Source organism: Rutidosis leptorrhynchoides, chromosome 3 (genome assembly GCF_046630445.1).
Source record: "Rutidosis leptorrhynchoides isolate AG116_Rl617_1_P2 chromosome 3, CSIRO_AGI_Rlap_v1, whole genome shotgun sequence".
In the NCBI taxonomy this organism is placed as follows: domain Eukaryota; kingdom Viridiplantae; phylum Streptophyta; class Magnoliopsida; order Asterales; family Asteraceae; genus Rutidosis; species Rutidosis leptorrhynchoides.
This window is the reverse complement of record NC_092335.1, coordinates 659,844,949-659,871,693: the sequence shown is the minus strand read 5'-3', so window position 1 is coordinate 659,871,693 and position 26,745 is coordinate 659,844,949.

The window sequence follows — 26,745 nt, the reverse complement described above, 5'->3', positions numbered from 1 at the left end:
AATATAAAGGTTATGATTTGACGTATCTATATATAACCACATACGCTTAATCGGACACGATGGGCGGGATATTTATAAGTACGAATTATTGTTCATTTGACCGGACACGGGGATGGATTAATAGTCAATGGACTCATTAAAACAGGTGTGGATTACATTCAAGGGTAATTGGTGTAATTGTTAACAAAGTATTAAAACCTTGGTTTACATACAGTCGATAACCTGGTGTATTCATTAAGCAAAGTATTAAGACCTTGTTACAGTTCGAATCCCTAGTTAGTTGGAATATTTGACTTCGGGTATAAGGTTAAATTTGTTGAGCAGTTTATAATTATGACCGATGAACTATTATGGACAAAAATCAGATAGGTTTCAAATACATCCAGGACAAAGGACAATTAACCCAGGACAATAGATTAAAATCAAAACGTCAAACATCATGGTTACGGAAGTTTAAATAAGCATAATATATTTTATTTCATTTTTCCTCGTACTTTTATTTATTGTCATTTTAATTATTGTTATTTATTTTATATTATTATTTAAATATCGTCATTTACTATACGCTTCGCTTAAAATATAAATCGACAAACCGGTCATTAAACGGTAAACCCCATTTTATATATTATTATATATAATTATATATATTTTGTACAAATATAGTTGTTTTAAAATATAGTGTGCAATAAGCCCGCTCCCTGTGGAACGAACCGGACTTACTAAAAACTATACTACTCTACGATTAGGTACACTGCCTATAGTGTTGTAGCAAGGTTTAGGTATATCCCATTTATAAATAAATAATTAAAACTTGTGTAATTTGTAACGTATTTCGTAGTAAAATATAGTACTATCACGTACCCCCATGCTACCACATCAATAATATCCCCAAAACAAAACATCTCGTATGTATAATAATCATATAAACTTCGAAGTATTAAACACCACGCCCACTAGCCCTTCTGTCTAGTGAACATTCTGGGTGGGGGTGTTAAACCCGGTAGCTACCTTTAGGATTCGTGTCAATTAGGCGTGCACTAATTCTCAAAATTAGTGATGTTCCCTAATTCTTAGGTTACCAAGCAATAATAATTAGGGGAAAAATATTCATATCAATTGTGGCAATTATCACGTCCACATAATTCAATGGTGGCAATTATCACGTCCACATAATTCATTCGAGGAATGTTTTGCTTGTGTCTATCTCGTCAAACATTTATAAAAGCATTTCATGTATTCTCAATTCAAAAATATATTTCAAAAGCATTTAATAAAGCAGTTGTAAAAGTAGCGCATGTATTCTCAGTCCCAAAAATGTAAAGAGTAAAAGGGAATCAAATGAACTCACAATACAATATTTTGTAGTAAAAATATTCATATGACGGAACTGAAAAATGCAAGGTTGGCCTCGGATTCACGAATCTATATATATATATATATATATATATATATATATATATATATATATATATATATATATATATATATATATATATATATATATATATATATATATATATATATATATATATATATATATATATTAACACACATAATTATAATCGCACAAATTTATATATATACATAAATTTACTAGTTATATCATTTTTATATTAATAATCTATATGTTTCATATATACTTTTTATATATTTAAAATAAATAAAAATATTACTTTTGTTATGTTATGTGTATTAAGTATATCTTTGTTATGTGTATTAAGTATATCTTTGCATATATATATATATACATATATATATATATATATATATATTATTTGTTTATTAAAATTATAATAATATTAAAATAATATTAATAATGATAAAATAATAATAATGATAATAGAGTTAGATATGATACCTGTAATATTAATGAAAAAATGATAACTTAATTAAAAATGATGCTTTAAAAATGTTAATTTTTAATAATAATGAATATTAATAATAATAACTATAAAAATAATGATTTTACTAATAATAATAATGATACTAATATTTATATTTTTTAATATTTGTAATAGCATAATAATAATAATAATAATAATAATAATAATAATAATAATAATAATAATAATAATAATAATAATAAAAATAATAGTAATAATAATAATAATAATAATAATAATAATAATAATAATAATAATAATAATAATAATAATAATAATAATAATAATAATAATAATAATAATAATAATAATAATAATAATAGGTGATAAGTAAACTACCTCAAAAGAGTAGCCCTTAAAAATATGCCCAAGTCTGAGTTTGAACTCACGACGTCCCGCTAACCCGATAACATCCTTAACCATTACGGTATGTGTTTCAATTCTGTTGTTAATACCCAAACTAATTTTATTATATCATCTATCATTATACTTGTTACCTCGTAACCATGTTCATAATCCTAAAATCATTTCATGTATACCTTCATCATCTTTTTCCTAGTAGAACATCATCATACAATATCATCTTGTATCGATCCTTATTGGTATCACAGTATCCCCATGATCGAATCATCATCATTTTAATTCAGATTTTTGGCCCCAACTAGTACACTAAACCCAACGGCCCAATGAGGCAAAGGATTTTACGACCCATCACAAAAATCAACCCATTAATTAACTAAGTCCAAGTAATAAGTAGTAGCCCAACAAATAACATCAAAAGCCCGTCATATAACTATAAATATATAACTCAAAACCTGATTAATTGCTAGCTCGTTAAACCTTCTTCTTAAAATTCGTTTTCATCAAATGTCCCCACCATAAACATTATCATCCCGCTAAAATCTAATCATGCTTTATATATTTGTAGACTTCATAAATTATAGCATTTTTATTCTTCTCCATACTCCACTAGCAAAAATAATAATAATGGCTAGTGGGTTATCCCACGGTTGGTAAATGTCGGGCAAGAAAGGCAGAAAAAAATACACGCATGTAATATCCACTAACTTCTTAACACCTTGATCTAAAAGAACGTGGCCCCAATTAGATACAATAATATATCACAGCTCAAAAGTCGAAGACCCCATAATCCCACTAGCAGCTTCTATAATAGATCATAGTTTCTTTTCGTTTTCTTTTACAGAATTTGTGAAGGTTGATCTGAGAGAAACGTACAGAATTTTATGGGATAAATAAAGGCAATTTGTATTAGTGGCAGTGGAGTTCTTGGACCAAAATAGAAACGTCAAGTAGTTCTGTGATGTTCGAATAAACAAAAAGAAACAGAAGCGAGTACGAGTACAGTTGCTGTATCAGATTATGATGGTGGCTTGTGAGGTATGTCGAGCTTGAAATAAAGAATATGAAATAGGAATCGTTGTTGTGGGTTGTGGGTTGTTCGGATAGAAACGATCAATGAGTAATAATATATGGGGAGGTATCGAATAACAGAAAATAATATAGGTGGGTTCACGATGTCTTACATGGTGATTAATAAAGGTGATGATCAAAGGTGACTGGTGGTTCTCATCGTGAAATAATGGTGGATCAATGGTGTCTGTGATGATGTTTGTGGATGTTAATGGAAATGGTGGTGATAGAGATGGATGATAGTTTGTAAGTGTTTCATTTATGTATGTGTGTCTTGTATGAAATTATGTTAGAATATATATGTATATATAATCCGTTAGATAGGAATCAAAATATAGTTTATTAATAACTGTAAGTCTCAATTACACAGTTACAGCATCATACTTCTTTGTTATCTAGTAATGGTGGTCGAAAAAGAATCTCAATTCAGAGAAGGAAGGACATGAAAAAGATTCAGAACAGTTAATGTCCTGTAACAAATTTGTACGCTTAATTGATATTGATAGAGGTTTGATTTGTACGATTGATTTGAATGTATAATAAATTTTGTAATTGTCTTCTCTTTTCTTTTTCTCTCTTTTCATTTACATTTACAGTCAGTATCATATATAGAGGAATTGAAGACTTGAGGTAAATCCCAAATGATTTATGAAGTCGGCATGTAACAGATTACAGACAGGAACAAGTAGAAGAAAATAAGAAAATTAAAAGTGATGTGGATTGCTAACAGATTAGTACGAGTGATGTAAAACTGATTTTTGTTTGTATTGAATATGGAATGGATTAGTACAATCTTGCAGACAGAAACAACAATTTCATACAGTTCGATCGAGATGTGGAACAGATAAAGGAGATATTTTAATCTGATTATGATTGTGATTCCTAACAGATTTTGTTCTTATTATGGATTGATTTGTACTAGTAACAAATTAGAAACAGGAAACGAATCATACATGAAACTGAATCTCAATTATTATGTGATTTTGTAAAATTTATATTAATAGTTAACGTATATAATTTTATTAATAATATTAATTCTATTAATATTAATAATAATAAATGATAATAATATTTGTTAATAATAATATTAATAATGATATTAATAGTAATAATAATAATAATAATAATAATAATAATAATAATAATAATAATAATAATAATAATAATAATAAGGATAATGATAATATAACAATAAAGATAATAATTATGATAAATAAAATGATAATGATAATAATATTATTAATGATAATAATAATATTAGTAGTAATAATAATATGACAAATTAAATGTATCGAATTTTATATCTATATATTATGTTAAAATGATAATATTTATAATAATGATATTAACATTAACATTAATATTTATTTATAACAATAATATCATACAAATGATTAATAACATTTATTATATAAATATATATATATATATATATATATATATATATATATATATATATATATATATATATATATATATACACACACACACACATAAATAGTTGTTCGTGAATCGTCGAGAACAGTCGAAGGTCCAATGAATATAATAAATAGTTCAAAATTTTTGAGACTCAACCTAATAGACTTTCCTTATCGTGTCAAAAATAATAAATCGTATCGAGAGTTTGGTTTAAAATTAGCCGAAAATTTCCGGGTCATTACATATGAGCCGACAAAGGAGTAGTTCACGGAACTCGAACTTGATGTGGATTACCGAAGCAAGTCTTCAATTGAAGAACCTCCCGAGTTAGAATTGAAGCCACTTCCAGATCATTTGGAATACGCTTATTTGCAGGAGGAATCTAAGCTCCCGGTAATTATTTCTTCTTCTCTTATTAGAGGTCAGAAAACTGAACTTGTGACCATGCTAAAGGCCCATAAACCGGCCATTGCATGGAAAATTCACGACATCAAGGGTATTAGTCTCTCCTACTGTACCCACAAAATTCTAATGGAGGATAACTCCAAACCTGTGGTGCAACGTCAAAGGAGGTTGAACTCGCACATGCAAGATGTCGTGAAGAAAGAGATCATTAAGCTCCTCGATGCAGGTCTGATTTACCCGATTTATGATAGTCCGTGGATTAGCCCGGTACACTGTGTACCTAAGAAAGGTGGTATGACTGTTACCACCAATGATAAAAATGAGTTAATTTCCACTCGGACTGTCACGGGGTGGCATGTTTGTATTGACTATCGTAAGTTGAACGACGCCACATGCAAAGACCACTTCCTGTTACCTTTCATGGATCAAATGCTAGAGAGGTTAGCGGGAAACAGCTTTTATTGTTTTCTTGATGGTTTTTCGGGCTATTTCCAAATTCCTATCTCGCCGAGGACCAAGAGAAAACCACTTTCACGTGCCCGTATGGCACATTCTCATACCGTCGCATGCCCTTTGGTCTTTGTAACGCTCCGGTCACTTTTCAAAGGTGCATGATGGCCATATTCCATGATATGATATAAGATTGCATGGAGGTGTTCATGGATGACTTTTCGGTCTTCGGTGACACTTTCGATTCATGCCTTCTTAATTTAGAGCGGATGTTGGTAAGGTGTGAGAAATCTAATCTTGTGCTCAACTGGGAAAAGTGCCATTTCATGGTACAAGGGGGCATAGTTCTCGGGCACAAGATTTCTAGGAATGGTATTGAGGTGGATCCCGCAAAGGTAATGGCTATTAATAACCTTCTACCTCCCACCGATGTTAAGGGTGTTCGGAGTTTTCTCGGGCACGCCGGTTTTTACCGGCGGTTCATTAAGGATTTTTCTAAAATCGCTAACCTGATGAACAAACTCCTCGAAAAGGACACACCTTGGAACTTCTCCGAAGAATGCCAAAAGGCATTCGAACTTCTTAAGGAGAAACTCATCAATGCACCTATCATAATTGCTCCGAATTGGTCTCTTCCATTCGAGCTTATGTGTGATGCATCTGATTTTGCCGTTGGCTCTGTTTTGGGCCAAAGGGTCGAGAAACATTTCTGACCCATTTATTATGCAAGTAAGACTTTGCAGGGAGCACAGTTGAATTACACTACCACTAAAAAAGAGCTCCTTGCGGTGGTCTTTTCGTTCGATAAGTTCAGGTCTTACTTAGTCTTATCTAAGACTATTGTTTTTACGGACCATTCTGCTCTAAAGTACCTATTTTCGAAACCGGATGCCAAACCTCGACTGCTTAGATGGATCTTGCTTTTGCAAGAATTCGATATCGAGATCCGAGACAAAAAGGGTGCTGAAAATCTCGCGGCCGACCACTTGTCTAGACTTGAGAACCCAAATCTCGAAGTCCTTCATGAGTCGAGTATTCATGATGATTTTCCCGACGAGTATCTCATGTAGGTCGACAAGTTGGACGAGCCATGGTATGTGGACATAGCTAATTTTCTTGTTAGGGGTTTCTTGGAGAAAGGATGGTCACATCAAAAGAGGAAGAAATTCTTCAGTGACTTGAAACACTATTTCTGGGAAGACCCCTATCTTTTTCATTGTTGTCCGGATGGAGTCATTCATAGGTGCATTTCCGGTGAGGAATGCACTCGTATTTTGTTGGAATGCCATCGTGGCCCTACGGGTGGGCATTTTGGTCCCCAAATCACGGGGAAGAAGGTTTACGAGGCCGGTTTTTATTGGTCTAGTATTTTTAAGGATGCCCATGCCATTTGTAACTCTTGTGATGCTTGTCAACGGGCAGGAAAAATCACCAAACGTGACGAAATGCCTCAACAAAGCATCCAAGTATGCGAGGTATTTGACGTTTGGGGAATTGATTTCATGGGCCCGTTTCCGAAATCCCATAACTATCTTTACATACTAGTTGCAATCGATTACGTGTCTAAATGGGCGGAGGCAAAGCCTCTTCCTACTAACGATGCACGAGTTGTAATCACGTTCTTGATGGGGCTTTTTGCCCGTTTTGGTACTCCGAAGGCCCTCATTAGTGATAGGGGCACCCACTTTTGCAATGCGCAAATGGAGAAGGTTTTGAAACACTATGGAGTTATCCATAAGATTTCTACCTCATATCACCCGCAAACTAGTGGGAAAGTTGAAAAAACCAATCGGTCTCTTAAACGTATTCTTGAAAAGACCGTCGGTTCGAATCCAAAGGAATGGTCCAACAAACTCGATGATGCATTGTGGGTGTTTCGTACCGCCTACAAAACCCCTATCGAGACCACTCCTTTTCTCTTGGTTTATGGCAAAGTAAGTCATCTTCCGTTGGAGATTGAGCACAAGGCACATTGGGCTCTTCGGACATGCAATCTCGATTATCATGAGGCGGTTCGCCTTAGGTTGACCCAATTGAACGAGTTAGATGAGTTGAGGCATCATGCTTATGAAAACTCACTCATCTATAAGGAAAAGACAAAGAAGTGGCATGACAATCGGATCAAAGGTCCGAAAGAATTTAAGGAAGGCGACCGTGTGCTTCTTTATAATTCGCGTTTCAAATTGTCACCGGGAAAGCTTAAGTCCCATTGGTCGGGACCGTTTGTGGTTAGGAAGGTGTACCCATATGGTACGGTGGAATTGTTTGATTCGAATGGTGAAGGGTTCAAGGTGAGTGGCCACCGGGTCAAACACTATGTGGATGGTCCCCTAGAAATCGAAGAAGAGGTTAACCTCGACTTCGATCTGAAAAATGCTTAAATTGTAGTGACCCGAACTTTTCCATGTTTATATATATTAAATTAAATTGATATTTATATGATTAAGTGTTTCCAACATGTTAAGCAATCAAACTTGTTAAGACTTGATTAATTGAAATATGTTTTATATAGACAATTGACCACCCAAGTTGACCGGTGATTCACGAACGTTAAAACTTATAAAAACTATATGATCTCATATATATGAATATATATATAGTTAAAATGGTATTATGATAAGTAAACATATCATTAAGTATATTAACAATGAACTACATATGTAAAAACAAGACTACTAACTTAATGATTTCGAAACGAGACATATATGTAACGATTATCGTTGTAATGACATTTAATTGTATTTATATCATATTAAGATATATTAATATATCATAATATATCATAATATCACGATAATGTAATAATTTAACATCTCATTTGATATAATAAACAATGGGTTAACAACACATAACATGATCGTTAACCTAAAGGCTTCAAAACAACATTTACATGTAACGACTAACCATGACTTAACGACTCAGTTAAAGTGTATATACATGTAGTGTTTTAATATGTATTTATACTCTTTTGAAAGACTTCAAGACACTTATCAAAATACTTCTACTTAACAAAAATGCTTACAATTACATCCTCGTTTAGTTTCATCAACAATTCTACTCGTATGCACCCGTATTCGTACTCGTACAATACACAGCTTTTAGATGTATGTACTATTGGTATATACACTCCAATGATTAGCTCTTAGCAGCCCATGTGAGTCACCTAACACATGTGGGAACCATCATTTGGAAACTAGCATGAAATATCTCATAAAATTACAAAAATATTAGTAATCATTCATGACTTATTTACATGTAAACAAAATTACACATCCTTTATATCTAATCCATATACCAACGACCAAAAACACCTACAAAAACTTTCATTCATCAATTTTCTTCATCAAATTGATCTCTCTCAAGTTCTATCTTCAAGTTCTAAGTGTTCTTCATAAATTCTATAAGTTCTAGTTTCATAAAATCAAGAATACTTCCAAGTTTGCTAGCTTACTTCCAATCTTGTAAAGTGATCATCCAACCTCAATAAATCTTTCTTATTTACAGTAATATATCTTTCTAATACAAGGTAATACTCATATTCAAACTTTGATTCAATTTCTATAACTATAACAATCTTATTTCGAGTGAAAATCTTACTTGAACTTGTTTTCGTGTCATGATTCTGCTTCAAGAACTTTCAAGCCATCTAAGGATCCTTTGAAGCTAGATATATTTTTTTCATTTCCAGTAGGTTTATCCACAAAACCTAAGGTAGTAATGATATTCATAACATCATTCGATTCATATATATAAAACTACCTTATTCGAAGGTTTAAACTTGTAATCACTAGAACGTAGTTTAGTTAATTCTAAAATTGTTCGCAAACAAAAGTTAATCCTTCTAACTTGACTTTTAAAATCAATAAACACATGTTCTATATCTATATGATATGCTAACTTAATGATTTAAAACCTGAAAACACGAAAAACACCGTAAAATTGGATATACGCCATCGTAGTAACACCGCGGGCTGTTTTGGGTTAGTTAATTAAAAACTATGATAAACTTTGATTTAAAAGTTGTTCTTCTGGGAAAATGATTTTTTTTATGAACATGAAACTATATCCAAAAATCATGATTAACCTCAAAGTGGAAGTATGTTTTCCAAAATGGTCATCTAGATGTCGTTCTTTCGACTGAAATGACTACCTTTATAAAAACGACTTGTAACCTGTATTTCCGACTATAAACTTATAATTTTTCTGTATAGATTCATAAACTTAAGTTCAATATAAAACTATAGCAATTGGATTCACTCAAAACGGATTTAAAACGAAGAAGTTATGGGTAAAACAAGATTGGATATTTTTACTTGTTGTAGCTACGTGAAAATTGATAACAAATCTATACAAATCATATCCTAGCTAACTTATATTGTATTATACATGTATTATAATATATTATGTAATCTTGGGATACCATAGACACATATGAAAATGTTTTGACATATCATATCGACCCATCTATATATATTATTTGGAACAACCATAGACACTCTATATGCAGTAATGTTGGAGTTAGCTATACAGGGTTGAGGTTGATTCCAAAAATATATATACTTTGAGTTGTGATCTAGCCTGAGACGTGTATACACTAGGTCGTGGATTAGGTCAAGATAATATATATCAGTTTATTTCTGTACATCTAACTATGGACAACTAGTTGTAGGTTACTAACGAGGACAGCTGACTAAAAATATTTAAAACATTAAAACCTATTAAAAAACTGTTGTAAATATATTTTGAACATACTTTGATATATATGTACATATTTGTTATAGGTTCGTGAATCGACCAGTGGCCAAGTCTTACTTCCCAACGAAGTAAAAATCTGTGAAAATGAGTTATAGTCCCACTTTTAAAATCTAATATTTTGAGATGCGAATACATGCAGCTTTATAAATGTTTTACAAAATAGACACAAGTACGCAAAACTACATTCTATGGTTGGATTATTTAACCGAATATCGCCCTTCAAGTCTGGTAGCCTAAGAATTAGGGAAATGGCCCCTAATTGACGCGAATCCTAAAGATAGATCTATTGGGCTTAACAACCCCCATTCAGGTTATGGATGGTTTAGTACTTCGAGATTATTATACAGACGAGAGGTTCTATTTTGGGGATATTCTATGCATTAAGTTAACGTCGGTTACCAGGTGTTGAACATATGAATGATTTTTATCTCTATGCAGTTTGCGAAATGCCTGATAAGAGATGTGTTATAAAAATGAAATCTTGTGGTCTATTATTATGATTTAATAATATGTAGGTTAAACCTATAACTCACCAACAATTTTATTGACGTTTTAAGCATGTTTATTCTCAGGTGATTATTAAGAGCTTCCGCTGTTGCATACTAAATTAAGGACAAGATTTGGAGTCCATGCTTGTATAATATTGTTTAAAAACTGCATTCGAAGACTTATGTTGATGTGTAATATTATTGTAAACCATTATGTAATGGTCATGTGAAAAACGCTATATTTTAGATTATCATTATTTGATAATCGTCGTAATATTCTAAAGGTTATGGTTTGTTTTAAAATCGAATGCAGTCTTTGAAAAACGTCTCATATAGAGGTCAAAACCTCGCGACAAAATCAATTAATATGGAACGTTTATAATCAATATGAACGGGACATTTCAGTTGGTATCCGAGAGTTGGTCTTAGAGAATCAGAAATTTGCATTAGTGTGTCTTATCGAGTTTGTTAGGATACATTAGTAAGTCTGGACTTTGACCGTTTTTTCTTTAAAAATGATTGCTTAACACTTTTGTTGGAAACTATATATTATTAACATGTAAATATTATGTGATATATTAACCTCTTAATGTGTTTGATATTGTGTTATAGATGTCTACCACTAGTACAAATCCCATCGACTCACCTAATAATAATGAAGAGTCGAATATAATTTGGGAAGATTCACAAATTCCCGAAGAGGAACCGGAAGAAGAGGAACCGAAAGAAGAGGAATCGGAAGAGGAGGAACCGGAAGAAGAAGAGGTTCCGGAAGAAAAAATATTGATACCTATAGTAAATCGATTAAATAAAAGAAAATCCTCAACCAACGGACCAAAGTTAATAATGGTCAATGGTGTTTCCGCCGAGGAAGCAAAATATTGGGAAGATTATCAATTTTCCAATGAATCGGATCCCGATGAGGATTTCGACGATGTTATAGAAATTACCTCGACCTAATTTAATAAAGTGAAAGAAAATAATAAGGGAAAAGGTATAAAAATAGAGAAACCCGATTCCAACCCCGATGAACTTTATATGTATCTGCAACATCCGTATTTCCTAAAATGTAACAATGACCCGGGAACCTCAAACCACCAGGTTTTTCTAAACCATTGTGGAAAACAACAGCTCGTATTAGGGGAGCATCATATATCCCTAGGAAATTAGCAAAACGAACCAAGTCCGAAGAAGAAGAAACGAGTGAGTCGGATTAAAGAGTTGTAATCATGTTGTGTAATATATGTAATATAGTGTGCTTGTACTTTTATGTTCTATGTAAAAATTGCTTGTATTGTTTGTTAATTATCTTTTACGAATCTAATCCTTGTCTATTTTACAGTATAAAAACAAAATGGACGTTAAAGGTAGACAACCGAATATTTTAGAAGACCTACCAGAGGATATGATTGAGGAAATCTTGTCTAGAGTTGGTCAGAATTCATCAGGACATTTAGTTATGGCGAAATTAACTTGTCAAACATTTGAAAGACTTTTCAGAAATGCCTTAGTTTATAAAAGGCTTTCCTTTGATAGGTGGGGTATATCACATTGGGGAGACCGTAAGTTACGCCGTGTTTTCTTTAAAGCGTTAAATGCGGGGAACCCAAATGCAATTTTACGCTACGGGTTAAGAACCTATTTTGACTCAACATATCCCAACATAGGATTTCGTGAGTTAGAAAGAGCTTCTAACATGCAACATAAAGAAGCATGTTATGCTTACGAGTTAATAATGTTCGCTTCTCATCAAATTGAGAAAAAGAACATTGGGTTGCAACTTTTAAATAAAACATTCCCACAAGTGATGGACTCGGTAGTTGAGATGAGAAACAAGGTTTTTAGATTATTACGGGGCTGTTGGACATTACGAAACCCTCGTCCTTTTGATGACATTACAACATGATGTCTTGTCAACGGTCACAACGGTTATGTTCCACAAGACCAAGGATGGGAAGTAGTCATAGTAAAACCAAAATGCATGACTTGTTCTGGACGTATGAATTACGTGTCTTTATTGCCTTTGTTGAACGACTTGCGTATTAACTAGAATTGTCTTCGCAACTGTTTTGTATCAGAGTTTTTATGTGCTATATTTCATGCTGTATGTAAAATAGCGGTATTGTAAGTTTGTAAATTATTGTATAAAAGTTTGAATGTGAAATATTATTATAATCAGTTTTCATATAGAATTGTAGTAGTTAAATTGTATGTTAGCTACTAAGTATGAACTTAACGGGTAGGTATTACCCGAATTAAAACTTATAAAATGCTAATATGAAGAAAAAGCTTTTATAAATGAGGTCATATTATGCTACGGAAGACTATTGATTACTCTTAATATTCTATATGATTAACTTAATTCTTTTGGCTATTTTTGAAGGAAATGGCACCGACTACTCGTCAGAACTTGAACATGAGTGAGGAAGACTTCCGTGGTTTCCTTGCAGAAAAAATATAGCCGCAGTACAGGCTGCAATGCAAAACAACAATAACTCAGGGTCTAGCAGTGGAGTTAACTCCACAGGAAACCGTGCAGGATGCTCCTACAAGGCTTTCACTACCTGTAAACCTCTGGAATTCGATGGAACTGAAGGACTAGTCGGACTGAAACGATGGACCGAAAAGGTCGAATCTGTGTTTCCTATAAGCAAATGTGCTGAGGAAGATAAGGTAAAGTACGCCACGCATACCTTCATAGGTACTGCGTTAACATGGTGGAATACCTATCTCGAACAGGTGGGACAAGATGCTGCTTACGTACTACCGTGGTCAGCATTCAAACACTTAATAAACGAGCAGTACCGTCCCAGAAACGAGGTCAATAAGCTCAAGGTAGATCTTAGAGGGTTACGAACACAAGGGTTTGATATTACCACGTACGAACGACGATTCACAGAGTTGTGCCTATTGTGTCCGGGAGCGTTCGAAGATGAAGAAGAGAAAATCGACGCATTTGTAAAAGGGTTACCGGAAAGGATCCAAGAGGATATAAGTTCACACGAGCCCGCCTCCATACAAAATGTAAGTCGAATGGCTCATAAACTTATAAATCAAATTGAGGAAAGGATTAAAGAACAGGCGGCCGAAGAAGCCAATACAAAACAAGTCAAGAGTAAATGGGAAGAAACCAGTGACAAGGGTCACAATTTCAATAATCAACCCAACAATCATAACTACAATCGCACTAATTTTCGTAACAACAAATGCAACAACAACAACCACCCCAGCAACAACTACAACAACCGTTTCAACAACAATAACAACCGCAACAACAACAATCCCAACAATAACAATAAGAGGCAGAAATTCTGCCAGAGATGTGAAGGATACCATCCAACTGGGCTCTATACAGCAGTGTGTACTAAGTGTAATAGAAAGGGCCATGGTGCGACAAAGTGCGAAATCTACGGATCAATAGCTAAGGGAACAAATAATGTCGGAACAAGTTATGCAGACATTACCTGTTTTGGATGCGGGAAGAAGGGCCATTACAAAAATATGTGTCCAAATCAGGGGGATAATAATGGGCAAGGCTGACGAAGAGTCTTCAACATTAATGTGGTTGAAGCGCAGGAAGACCCGGAGCTTGTTACGGGTACGTTTCTTATTGACAATACATCTGCTTATGTTTTATTTGATTCGGGTGCGGATAGAAGCTATATGAGTAAAGATTTCTGTGCTAAATTAAGTTGTCCATTGACGCCTTTGGATAATAAGTTTATACTAGAATTAGTAAACGGTAAATTAATTGCAGCAGATAATATATGTCGGAATCGAGAAATTAAACTGGTTAGCAAAACATTTAAGATTGATTTGATACCAGTAGAGTTAGGGAGTTTTGATGTGATAATTGGCATAGACTGGTTGAAAGAGGTGAAAGCAGAGATCGTATGTTACAAAAATGTAATTCGCATTGTACGAGAAGAAGGAAAACCCTTAATGGTGTACGGAGAAAAGAGCAACGCGAAGCTAAATCTTATTAGTAATTTGAAGGCGCAAAAGCTAATAAGAAAGGGTTGCTATGCTGTTCTAGCACACATCGAGAAAGTACAAACTGAAGAAAAGAGCATCAATGATGTTTCCGTTGCAAAAGAATTTTCCGATGTATTTCCGAAAGAATTACCGGGATTACCTCCACACCGATCCGTTGAATTTCAAATAGATCTTGTACCGGGAGCTGCACCAATAGCTCGTGCTCCATACAGACTCACACCCATCGAAATGAAGGAACTTCAAAGCCAATTACAAGAACTTCTAGAGCGTGGTTTCATACGACCAAGTACATCACCATGGGGAGCTCCTGTTTTGTTTGTCAAAAAGAAGGATGGTATATTCAGGTTGTGTATCGACTACCGAGAGTTGAACAAACTTACCATCAAGAACCGTTACCCACTACCGAGAATCGAAGACTTATTTGATCAATTACAAGGCTCGTCAGTTTATTCGAAGATTGATTTACGTTCTGGGTATCATCAAATGCGGGTGAAGGAGGACGATATTCCAAAAACTGCTTTCAGAACGCGTTACAGTCATTATGAGTTTATGGTTATGCCATTTGGATTGTCTAACGCACCAGCTATGTTCATGAACCTCATGAACCGTGTGTGTGGGCCATATCTCGACAAGTTTGTCATTGTTTTCATTAATGACATACTTATCTACTCAAAGAATGATCAAGAGCACGAAGAACATTTGAGAAAAGTGCTAGAGTTGTTGAGGAAAGAAAAACTGTACGCTAAGTTTTCAAAGTGTGCATTTTGGTTGGAAGAAGTTCAATTTCTCGGTCACATAGTGAACAAAGAAGGTATTCAGGTGGATCCGGCAAAGATTGAGACCGTTGAAAAGTGGGAACCCCTAAAACTCCGAATCATATACGCCAATTTTTAGGACTGGCTGGTTATGAAGATTCATCCAAGATTTTTCCAAAATAGCAAAACCCTTGACTGCATTAACGCATAAAGGGAAGAAATTTGAATGGAAGGATGAACAAGAAAAAGCGTTTCAATTGTTAAAGAAAAAGTTAACTACGGCACCTATATTGTCATTGCCTGAAGGGAATGATGATTTTGTGATATATTGTGATGCCTCAAAGCAAGGCCTCGGTTGCGTATTAATGCAATGAACGAAGGTAATTGCTTATGCGTCTAGACAATTGAAGATTCACGAGCAAAATTATACGACACACGATTTGGAATTAGGCGTTATTGTTTTTGCATTAAAGACTTGGAGGCGCTACTTATATGGGGTCAAAAGTATTATATATATACCGACCACAAAAGTCTTCAACATATATTTAATTAGAAACAACTGAACATGAGGCAGCGCAGGTGGATTGAATTGTTGAATGATTACGACTTTGAGATTTGTTACCACCCGGGGAAGGCGAATGTGGTAGCCGCCGCTTTGAGTAGAAAGGACAGAGAACCCATTCGAGTAAAAGCTATGAATATAATGATTCACAATAACCTTACTACTCAAATAAAAGAGGTGCAACAATGAGTTTTAAAAGAGGGAAATTTAAAGGATGAAATACCCAAAGGATCGGAGAAGCATCTTAATATTCGAGAAGATGGAACCCGGTATAGGGCTGAATGAATTTGGGTACTAAAATTTGGAGATATGAGAGAATGGTACTTAGAGAAGCTCATAAAACCAGATACTCAATACATCCTGGAACGGTGAAGATGTACAAAGATCTCAAGAAACATTTTTGGTGGCCAGGTATGAAAGCCGATGTTGCTAAATACGTAGGAGAATGTTTGACGTGTTCTAAGATCAAAGCTGAGCATCAGAAACCATCAGGTCTACTTCAACAACCCGAAATCCCGGAACGGAAATGGGAAAACATTACCATGGATTTCATCACTAAATTGCCAAGGACTGCAAGTGGTTTTGATACTATTTGGGTAATAGTTGATCGTCTCACCAAATCAGCACACTTCCTGCCAATAAGAGAAGATGACAAGATGGAGAAGTTAGCACGACTGTATTTGAAGGAAGTCGTCTCCAGACATGGAATACCAATCTCTATTATCTCTGATAGGGATGGCAGATTTGTTTCAAGGTTTTGGCAGACATTACAACAAGCATTGGGAACTTGTCTAGACATGAGTACTGCCTATCATCCATAAACCGATGGGCAGAGCGAAAGGACGATACAGACTCTTGAAGACATGCTACGAGCATGTGTTATTGATTTTGGAAACGGTTGGGATCGACATCTACAATTAGCAGAATTTTCCTACAACAACAGTTACCACTCGAGTATCGAAATGGCACTGTTCGAAGCACTTTATGGTAAAAAGTGCAGATCTCCAATTTGTTGGAATGAATTGGGGGATAGATAGATTACGGGTCCAGAGATAATCCAAGAAACTACAGAGAAAATCATCCAAATTCAACAACAATTGAAAACCGCTCAGAGTCGACAAAAGAGCTACGCAGACCTTAAAAGGAAAGATATAGAATTTGAAATTGGGGAGATGGTCATGCTTAAGGTTTCGCCTTGGAAAGGCATTGTTCGATTTGGTAAACGGGGGAAACTAAATCCAAGATACATTAGACCATTCAAGATTTTAGACCGTGTCGGACCAGTAGCCTACCGACTTGAATTACCTCAACAACTCGCCAATGTACATAATACCTTTCACATCTCGAATCTGAAGAAGTGCTTAGCTAAAGAAGATCTCACTATTCCTTTAGACAAAATTAAAATCAATGAAAAACTACAATTCATTGAAGAACCCGTCGAGATAATGGATCGTGAGGTTAAAAGGCTCAAGTAAAACAAGATACCAATTGTTAAGGTTCGATGGAATGCTCGTAGAGGACTTGAGTTCACCTGGGAATGAGAAGATCAGATGAAAAAGAAACACCCGCACTTATTTCCAGAAGATACGTCAACACCTCCAACTGCTTAAAATTTCGGGACAAAATTTATTTAACGGGTAGGTACTGTAGTGACCCGAACTTTTCCATGTTTATATATATTAAATGAAATTGATATTTATATGATTAAGTGTTTTCAACATGTTAATCAATCAAACTTGTTAAGACTTGATTAATTGAAATAGGTTTTATATTGATAATTGACCACCCAAGTTGACCGGTGATTCACGAACGTTAAAACTTGTAAATACTATATGATGTCATATATATGGATATATATATAGTTAACATGGTATTATGATAAGTAAACATATCATTAAGTATATTAACAATGAACTACATATGTAAAAATAAGACTACTAACTTAATGATTTCGAAACGAGACATATATGTAACGATTATCGTTGTAACGACATTTAATTGTATTTATATCATATTAAGATATATTAATATATCATAATATCATGATAATATAATAATTTAACATCTCATTTGATATAATAAACAATGGGTTAACAACACTTAACAGGATCGTTAACCTAAAGGCTTCAAAACAACATTTACATGTAACGACTAACGATGACTTAACGACTCAGTTAAAGTGTATATACATGTAGTGTTTTAATATGTATTTATACACTTTTGAAAGATTTCAAGACACTTATCAAAATACTTCTACTTAACAAACAAAAATGCTTACAATTACATCCTCGTTCAGTTTCATCAACAATTCTACTCGTATGTACCTGTATTCGTACTCGTACAATACACAGCTTTTAGATATATGTACTATTGGTATATACACTCCAATGATCAGCTCTTAGTAGCCCATATGAGTCACTTAACACATGTGGGAACCATCATTTAGAAACTAGCATGAAATATCTCATAAAATTACAAAAATATTAGTAATCATTCATGACTTATTTACATGTAAACAAAATTACACATCCTTTATATCTAATCCATATACCAACGACCAAAAACACCTACAAACACTTTCATTAATCAATTTTCTTCATCAAATTGATCTCTCTCAAGTTCTATCTTCAAGTTCTAAGTGTTCTTCATAAATTCTATAAGTTCTAGTTTCATAAAATCAAGAATACTTCCAAGTTTGCTAGCTTACTTCCAATCTTGTAAAGTGATCATCCAACCTCAATAAATCTTTCTTATTTATAGTAAGATATCTTTATAATACAAGGTAATACTCATATTCAAACTTTGATTCAATTTCTATAACTATAACAATCTTATTTCGAGTGGAAATCTTACTTGAACTTGTTTTCGTGTCATGATTCTGCTTCAAGAACTTTCAAGCCATCCAAGGATCCTTTGAAGCTAGATATATTTTTCTCATTTCCAGTAGGTTTATCCACAAAATCTAAGGTAGTAATGATGTTCATAACATCATTCGATTCATATATATAAAACTACCTTATTCGAAGGTTTAAACTTGTAATCACTAGAACGTAGTTTAGTTAATTCTAAACTTGTTCGCAAACAAAAGTTAATCCTTCTAACTTGACTTTTAAAATCAACTAAACACATATTATATATCTATATGATATGCTAACTTAATGATTTAAAACCTGAAAACCCGAAAAACACCGTAAAACTGGATATACGCCGTCGTAGTAACACCGCGGGCTGTTTTGGGTTAGTTAATTAAAAACTATGATAAACTTTGATTTAAAAGTTGCTCTTCTGGGAAAATGATTTTTTTTATGAACATGAAACTATATCCAAAAATCATGATTAAACTCAAAGTGGAAGTATGTTTTCCAAAATGGTCATCTAGACGTCGTTCTTTCGACTGAAATGACTACCTTTACAAAAAGGACTTGTAACCTGCATTTCCGACTATAAACTTATACTTTTTCTGTATAGATTCATAAACTTAAGTTCAATATGGAACCATAGCAATTGGATTCACTCAAAACGGATTTAAAACGAAGAAGTTATGGGTAAAACAAGATTGAATATTTTTACTTGTTGTAGCTACGTGAAAATTGGTAACAAATCTATACAAATCATATCCTAGCTAACTTATATTGTATTATACATGTATTCTAATATATTATGTAATCTTGGGATACCATAGACACGTATGCAAATGTTTTGACATATCATATCGACCCATCTATATATAATATTTGGAACAACCATAGACACTCTATATGCAGTAATGTTGGAGTTAGCTATACAGGGTTGAGGTTGATTCCAAAAATATATATACTTTGAGTTGTGATTTAGCCTGAGACGTGTATACACTGGGTCGTGGATTGGGTCAAGATAATATATATCAGTTTATTTCTGTACATCTAACTATGGACAACTAGTTGTAGGTTACTAACGAGGCCAGCTGACTGAAAATATTTAAAACATTAAAACGTATTAAAAAAATGTTGTAAATATATTTTGAACATACTTTGATATATATGTACATATTTGTTATAGGTTCGTGAATCGACCAGTGGCCAAGTCTTACTTCCCGACGAAGTAAAAATCTGTGAAAGTGAGTTATAGTCCCACTTTTAAAATCTAATATTTTGGGATGAGAATACATGCAGCTTTATAAATGTTTTACAAAATAGACACAAGTACGCAAAACTACATTCTATGGTTAGATTATTAAACCGAATATCGCCCTTCAAGTCTGGTAGCCTAAGAATTAGGGAAATGGACCCTAATTGACGCGAATCCTAAAGATAGATCAATTGGGCCTAACAACCCCCATTCAGGTTATGGATAGTTTAGTACTTCAAGATTATTATACAGTCGAGAGGTTCTATTTTGGGGATATTCTATGCATTAAGTTAACGTCAGTTACTAGGTGTTCAACATATGAATTATTTTATCTCTATGCAGTTTGCAAAATGCCTGATAAGAGATGTGTTATAAAAATGAAATCTTGTGGTCTATTATTATGATTTAATAATATGTAGGTTAAACCTATAACTCACCAACAATTTTGTTGACGTTTTAAGCATGTCTATTTTAAGCATGTTTAATAATATGTTGTTAACAATTTTGTTGCATACTAAATTAAGGACAAGATTTGGAGTCCATGCTTGTATAATATTGTTTAAAAACTGCATTCGAAGACTTATGTTGATGTGTAATATTATTGTAAACCATTATGTAATGGTCGTGTGAAAAACGCTATATTATAGATTATCATTATTTGATAATCGTCATAATATTTTAAAGGTTATGGTTTGTTTTAAAATCGAATGTAGTCTTTGAAAAATGTCTCATATAGAGGTCAAAACCTCGCGACGAAATCAATTAATATGGAACGTTTATAATCAATATGAATGAGACATTTCATAAATTTTGAGGAAACGAGTCGAGTGAACGACTCGGTAATAAAAATCACATTTGTTATATTTTAATGTATTTTTAGCTTGCAGGTGTATGTTTATGTTGAAACGACAATATGATCATTGGCGGGTGCTTAAGTATGATTTTTAGGGTCAAAATAATAAAAGTTGTGAAGGGAAACACGCTAGATATAAGCCGCGGCGCGGCTTGAATAACCGCGGCGCGGGTTAACACCTATTTTTGATGTCGACAGTTTTAAAAGCTGAAGGATTTTTCCACGTTATAAGCCGCGGTTCGGCCTGAATGACCGCGGCGCGGGTTAAAACTACAAATTGATGTCGAGGATTTTTAAAATTACAGGGGTTTATTATGTTTTAAGTGTGACGACCCGAAAATTTCCGACCAAATTTAAACTTAATCTTTATGTGATTTAGACTATTTCTAACGATTCACGATCCTTTAAATTGTAAACAGAAAAGTAGATATAAATAATTATATATAATAAATTAAATAAATTAATGAACTAATAAGTGATTTAGTTATTGGAAAATAACTTAAAATAATTAAAACTTGTTATATAGGATATATTGAATATAAATGAATTTGAACATAACTTGTCAACATTAAATGGGTACCTTGAGTATATATATATATATATATATATATATATATATATATATATATATATATATATATATATATATATATATATATATATATATATATATATATATATATATATCTAATACTTAAAAACATAATCGGATATAGAGTGGTTAAAATATATAGGTATATATAAATATATTATAATTAGTAAATATTATATAATTAATAAATTATAATTACAAACTTAAAAATATAATTGTTATATTAATATTGTTATCATTAATTTTATTACTGCTAATATAAATATTAAAATTTGTATAATTATATCTAATATAAAATATGTAAAATTCGATATGAAAAAGATATTATTATTATCATTAATAATATTAATATAACTAATAAAAATTATTCTATCATTATTAGTAATTAAATTTATTATTATTGTTAGTAACAATATTTTTATTTACCATTTATTATTAACATTCTCTTTGTTAATAATATTATTATTAATAATATTATTATTATTAGTATTATTAATAACATTAATATACTTATACTTGTTAAAAAAATCAAAATGTAAGAATTATATATATATATATATATATATATATATATATATATATATATATATATATATATATATATATATATATATATACACTATATATACATATACATATATATAAACAAGATATATAAGTATAGTTATACATAAATACATATACATATATAAAATACATAATTATATACATAATAATCTATACAGGTATAAATAAACATTGATATACAGAATACAATATACAAAATCAGTAATTTGTGTATTAACAATATAATTATTAAATTTAGATTAATGACAGATTAACATAGAATCAAATCAGATCCACGTTTCTATCATCGGTATCAGATTTTTGTTTTCATGACTCTGAAATAGTTGAACATCAAAGTCAATCATACCATTTAGTTTCATGTCTCATTCAAGCTGTACTGGATTTTATTTACTGTCACAAAAATTATTCCCAATCAAATTCAATCACAGGTACAACAAAATCAGTTGCATATCACGATCAAACTTTATATATTTCCTTATTACATTTTTTTTTCTTTTTCTCTGATTGTACGATTATGTCTCAATATTGTTAGACGTCCAAATCAAATTGCAATACAGACAATCGAGTTACTGAAATCAATTATTCGATTTCTATCTATATAAAATTCTCTCTTCACAATGTAATTTGAATAACAACATAAAAATCAATAAAATTAGTCGAATACTTCTATCGAAAAATCATCACTCTCTTTCCATCACCATATATAAACAACCTGCAAGCTAATCCATATTCATATACGAAACCCACTTACTTTCTTCGATCACCAAACTTAAATACACATGCTCATTCTCGATACTACCATTACTATTTTTGACAAACAAGATCATCAAGGAATACATATTAAAGTTAATGCAATTACCTTCTTGTTTTCTTCTTGATGAACCGACACCACCAACACCATCCTTCACCCATCACCGGAACCACCATGGTGAACCATCACAGCCTACGAATACAACTGCTACTAAACTATTTTATCCTATTTTCACAATTAACCGAAACACCACAAACTTCCATTGTTGTTAACGTCATTACAAACAACCATCACCTTCGCCTTCACCATTTCGTTTTCTGTTTTATCAAATAAAAACAACACAACCACCTGCATCTTCCTACTGATCGAGAGCCACAGCAAGACATTTCTTTTCTTTCATGTTTGATCAATAACATAGACACCACCTCAATCTTTTTGCTCTCCACTATTACACGATTACCATTAGATCACCCTATCACCACCTTCATTCATTTGCTCCTGCTTCTGTTATCTTACAGCGACAAAATTGAAGAGAAAAGGTGAAAAATGTAAGATAATAAAAAAAGGAATGATGGTATTGGATTGTTAAATACATGATGATTACACATTCCTTTTATTTCACTTGATTGCCGACAATTGCTAATTAACTAACCCCACTTCAATTATTCAAAGCATTAGTTCTTTCTATCTGTTGTATGTGCCGACAGCTACCACCATAACAACCCCACAAAAGTTATAACTTTCCAGCTATGATTCACGATGCATACAATGGACTTGGTTTAACTAGTTATTGGGCTCGTTAAGGTTGAAAGGTTAAGAGGCCTTCAAAGTAATCGAGCCCTAGTTACACTAAAAGTTTATTACCGTATGGTGAATCGTATTACTTTTGGGCCATGACCCAACTATGGTTTCTGTTGGGTCACTACTACGTTTTGCTATTATTCGATGAAGTTGCAAACAAAATGATGATGATGATGATAAACGATGAAGAGAAGGATACATAAAATCACGATTTGTTAGGGATGATAAATGTGATAATGAGAATGGATCGATAGATGAGTAAATTATGTTGATGAAATTGTTAAATGAGTTTTGATTTAATGAAGAAGAAGGAGAAATAGATTTGGTTAAATAATTATTAGTTACGAATTTGAGCATAAAAGGATAAGTGGAGCAGTTGGTTAAGGTGTGTTTGGTTAAGCGAGAGGTCTTGGGTTCGAGCCCGGGATGAGGCATTATTTTTTTTTAAAAGGCTTACTTATTTGAGGTAGATCTTATTATTATTATTATTATTATTATTATTATTATTATTATTATTATTATTATTATTATTATTATTATTATTATTATTATTATTATTATTATTATTAGAATTATTATTATTATTATAAATATCATTATTATTATCATCATTATTATGAATACATAATAATTATTTTAAAGTAATTTATATAATATATAAGTCAAGATATAATAAATATAAATGATGTATATTTTAATAAAATTTAGTATAAAATTTATGTAAACTACAAACACATAAATAATATATAAGTAATAAAGGAAATTATGTAATTTCCATTATATGTTTTAATAGATATACAATTGATATAGGTTCGTAAATCCGAGACCAACCCTGCATTGTTCAGTTTCGTCATATGTATTTTTACTACAAAATACAATATTGTGAGTTCATTTGATTCCCTTTTACTCTTTACATTTTTGGAATTGAGAATACATGCGCTGTTTTTACAACTGCTTTATTAAATGCTTTTGAAATATATTTTGAACTGCGAATACATGAAATGCTTTTATAAATGTTTGACGAGATAGACACAAGCAAAACATTCCTCGAATGAATTATTATGCAGACAGAAGTTCTGTGGATTATTATTGAATTAGTTGGACGTGATAATTGCCACTAATTGTTGTGAATATTTTCCCCTGATTATTATTGCTTGGTAGCCTAAGAATTAGAATCGGGTATGGCCCTAATTCACGCGAATCCTAAAGGTAGCTACCGGGTTTAACACCCCCACCCAGAATGTTCACTAGACGGAAGAGCTAGTGGGCGTGGTGTTTAGTACTTCGAGGTTTATATATTATACAGACGAGATGTTCTGTTTTTGGGGATATTATTTATGCGCATTATATGTTAAGGTTGGTTACCAAGCCAAGCAATGAATGAAAAGTGAATGTTATGTATCGAGAGAATGATTTTATACACAGGTTATGTGTATGATATTTTTGTACACGAGATATGTGTACGGTTACTAAGATTTATGAAAATGGTTTAGTACATGAGATAGGTGTACTGTATTTAAATCTTGTGGTCTATCAAAATGATGAATTTTATTGTTTATGATAAAGCTATGAACTCACCAACCTTTTGGTTGACACTTTTAAGCATGTTTATTCTCAGGTATGAAAGAAACCTTCCGCTGTACATTTGCTCATTTTAAAGACATTACATGGAGTCGTTCATGGAATATAGAGTTCAGTACCTTACAATGGTACCAAATGTTGAAGACTTCGTCCGGATGGATTAGGATGGGTCACTACAGGTGGTATCAGAGCGGTGGTCTTAGCGAACTAGGTCTTGCATTAGTGTATCTAACTGATAGTTGTTTAGATGCATTATTGGGTCTGGGCTTCGACCATGTCTGCATGTCAAAAGTTTTTCTTATCATTTCGTGTCGAAAATTACCTGCTTATCATTCTTAGGGAATCACTTGCTTATCATTTTAAGTCTAGCCACGTCTTACTGCATTTAGTGCATCGATAGTGTATAGACAAAATTCATATCTTAGCGTATCTGTTACTATAGACCTTTCCTGACAGCTTTCGTAGATTCCTCCGTAACTCATGGGATTTTAGTATTATATATGCATATGTAAATCATGTATTGCAAGGTACTAATCTACATCCTATAATCTATTTCATATCGAAAATCTTTCCTCTGATCGTACGAGATGAATCCCTCAACCAGTTCGAGTCCCTCAGATTTCGATAGCTATTCCGACAGTTATACCGACAGCTATTCTGACATAGAATTCCACTCGAGCTCTGAAAGCAGTGTGACCGAAATGAATCAACCAATTTGCCATCATCAATTCTGGATGAGTTGGGGATGGGTTCGTAATCGACTTAATTAATGGAGACGAGAAGAGTGCGATCCTTTCCATCAACCAAATTCACCTCTTGGCGAAGAACCTGAAGCACTTACCGGCGAACCTATCCGAAACACCATTTTCAGCCTCATTTCCAGAGTAGCTCGACACGATTATATTCTATCCATAATTCTAAACCTTATTCATCCGCTCGTTCCGACCGACAATCATCCCGGAATAAAAGAAGAAGTCAACGAACTTCGCGCTCGAGTAATCAATTTGGAGAATATGGTGCAAAACTTACCAGCTTCAGCAACATCACATGCCTCAACATCTCATTCTATACCTCGAGTATAATCATCGTTCTACATGACGTTCTACATCATTTATCTTCGTTCTACACGAGATTATGTAATCTCTAAAGTTTTAGAGATCATTCATACTAATTCCAACCGAAAACCAAATGAGTTTAATATCATATAAACTCATTAAATCCATGATTACATCTGAAGAAAATATATATGTATATATTTTCATAAAGATTGTAATTGAAAAATTCCTTCGTACAAACTATTAATGGTGAAAATATTTTAACGGGTAGGTAATACCCGAGGAATATTTAGA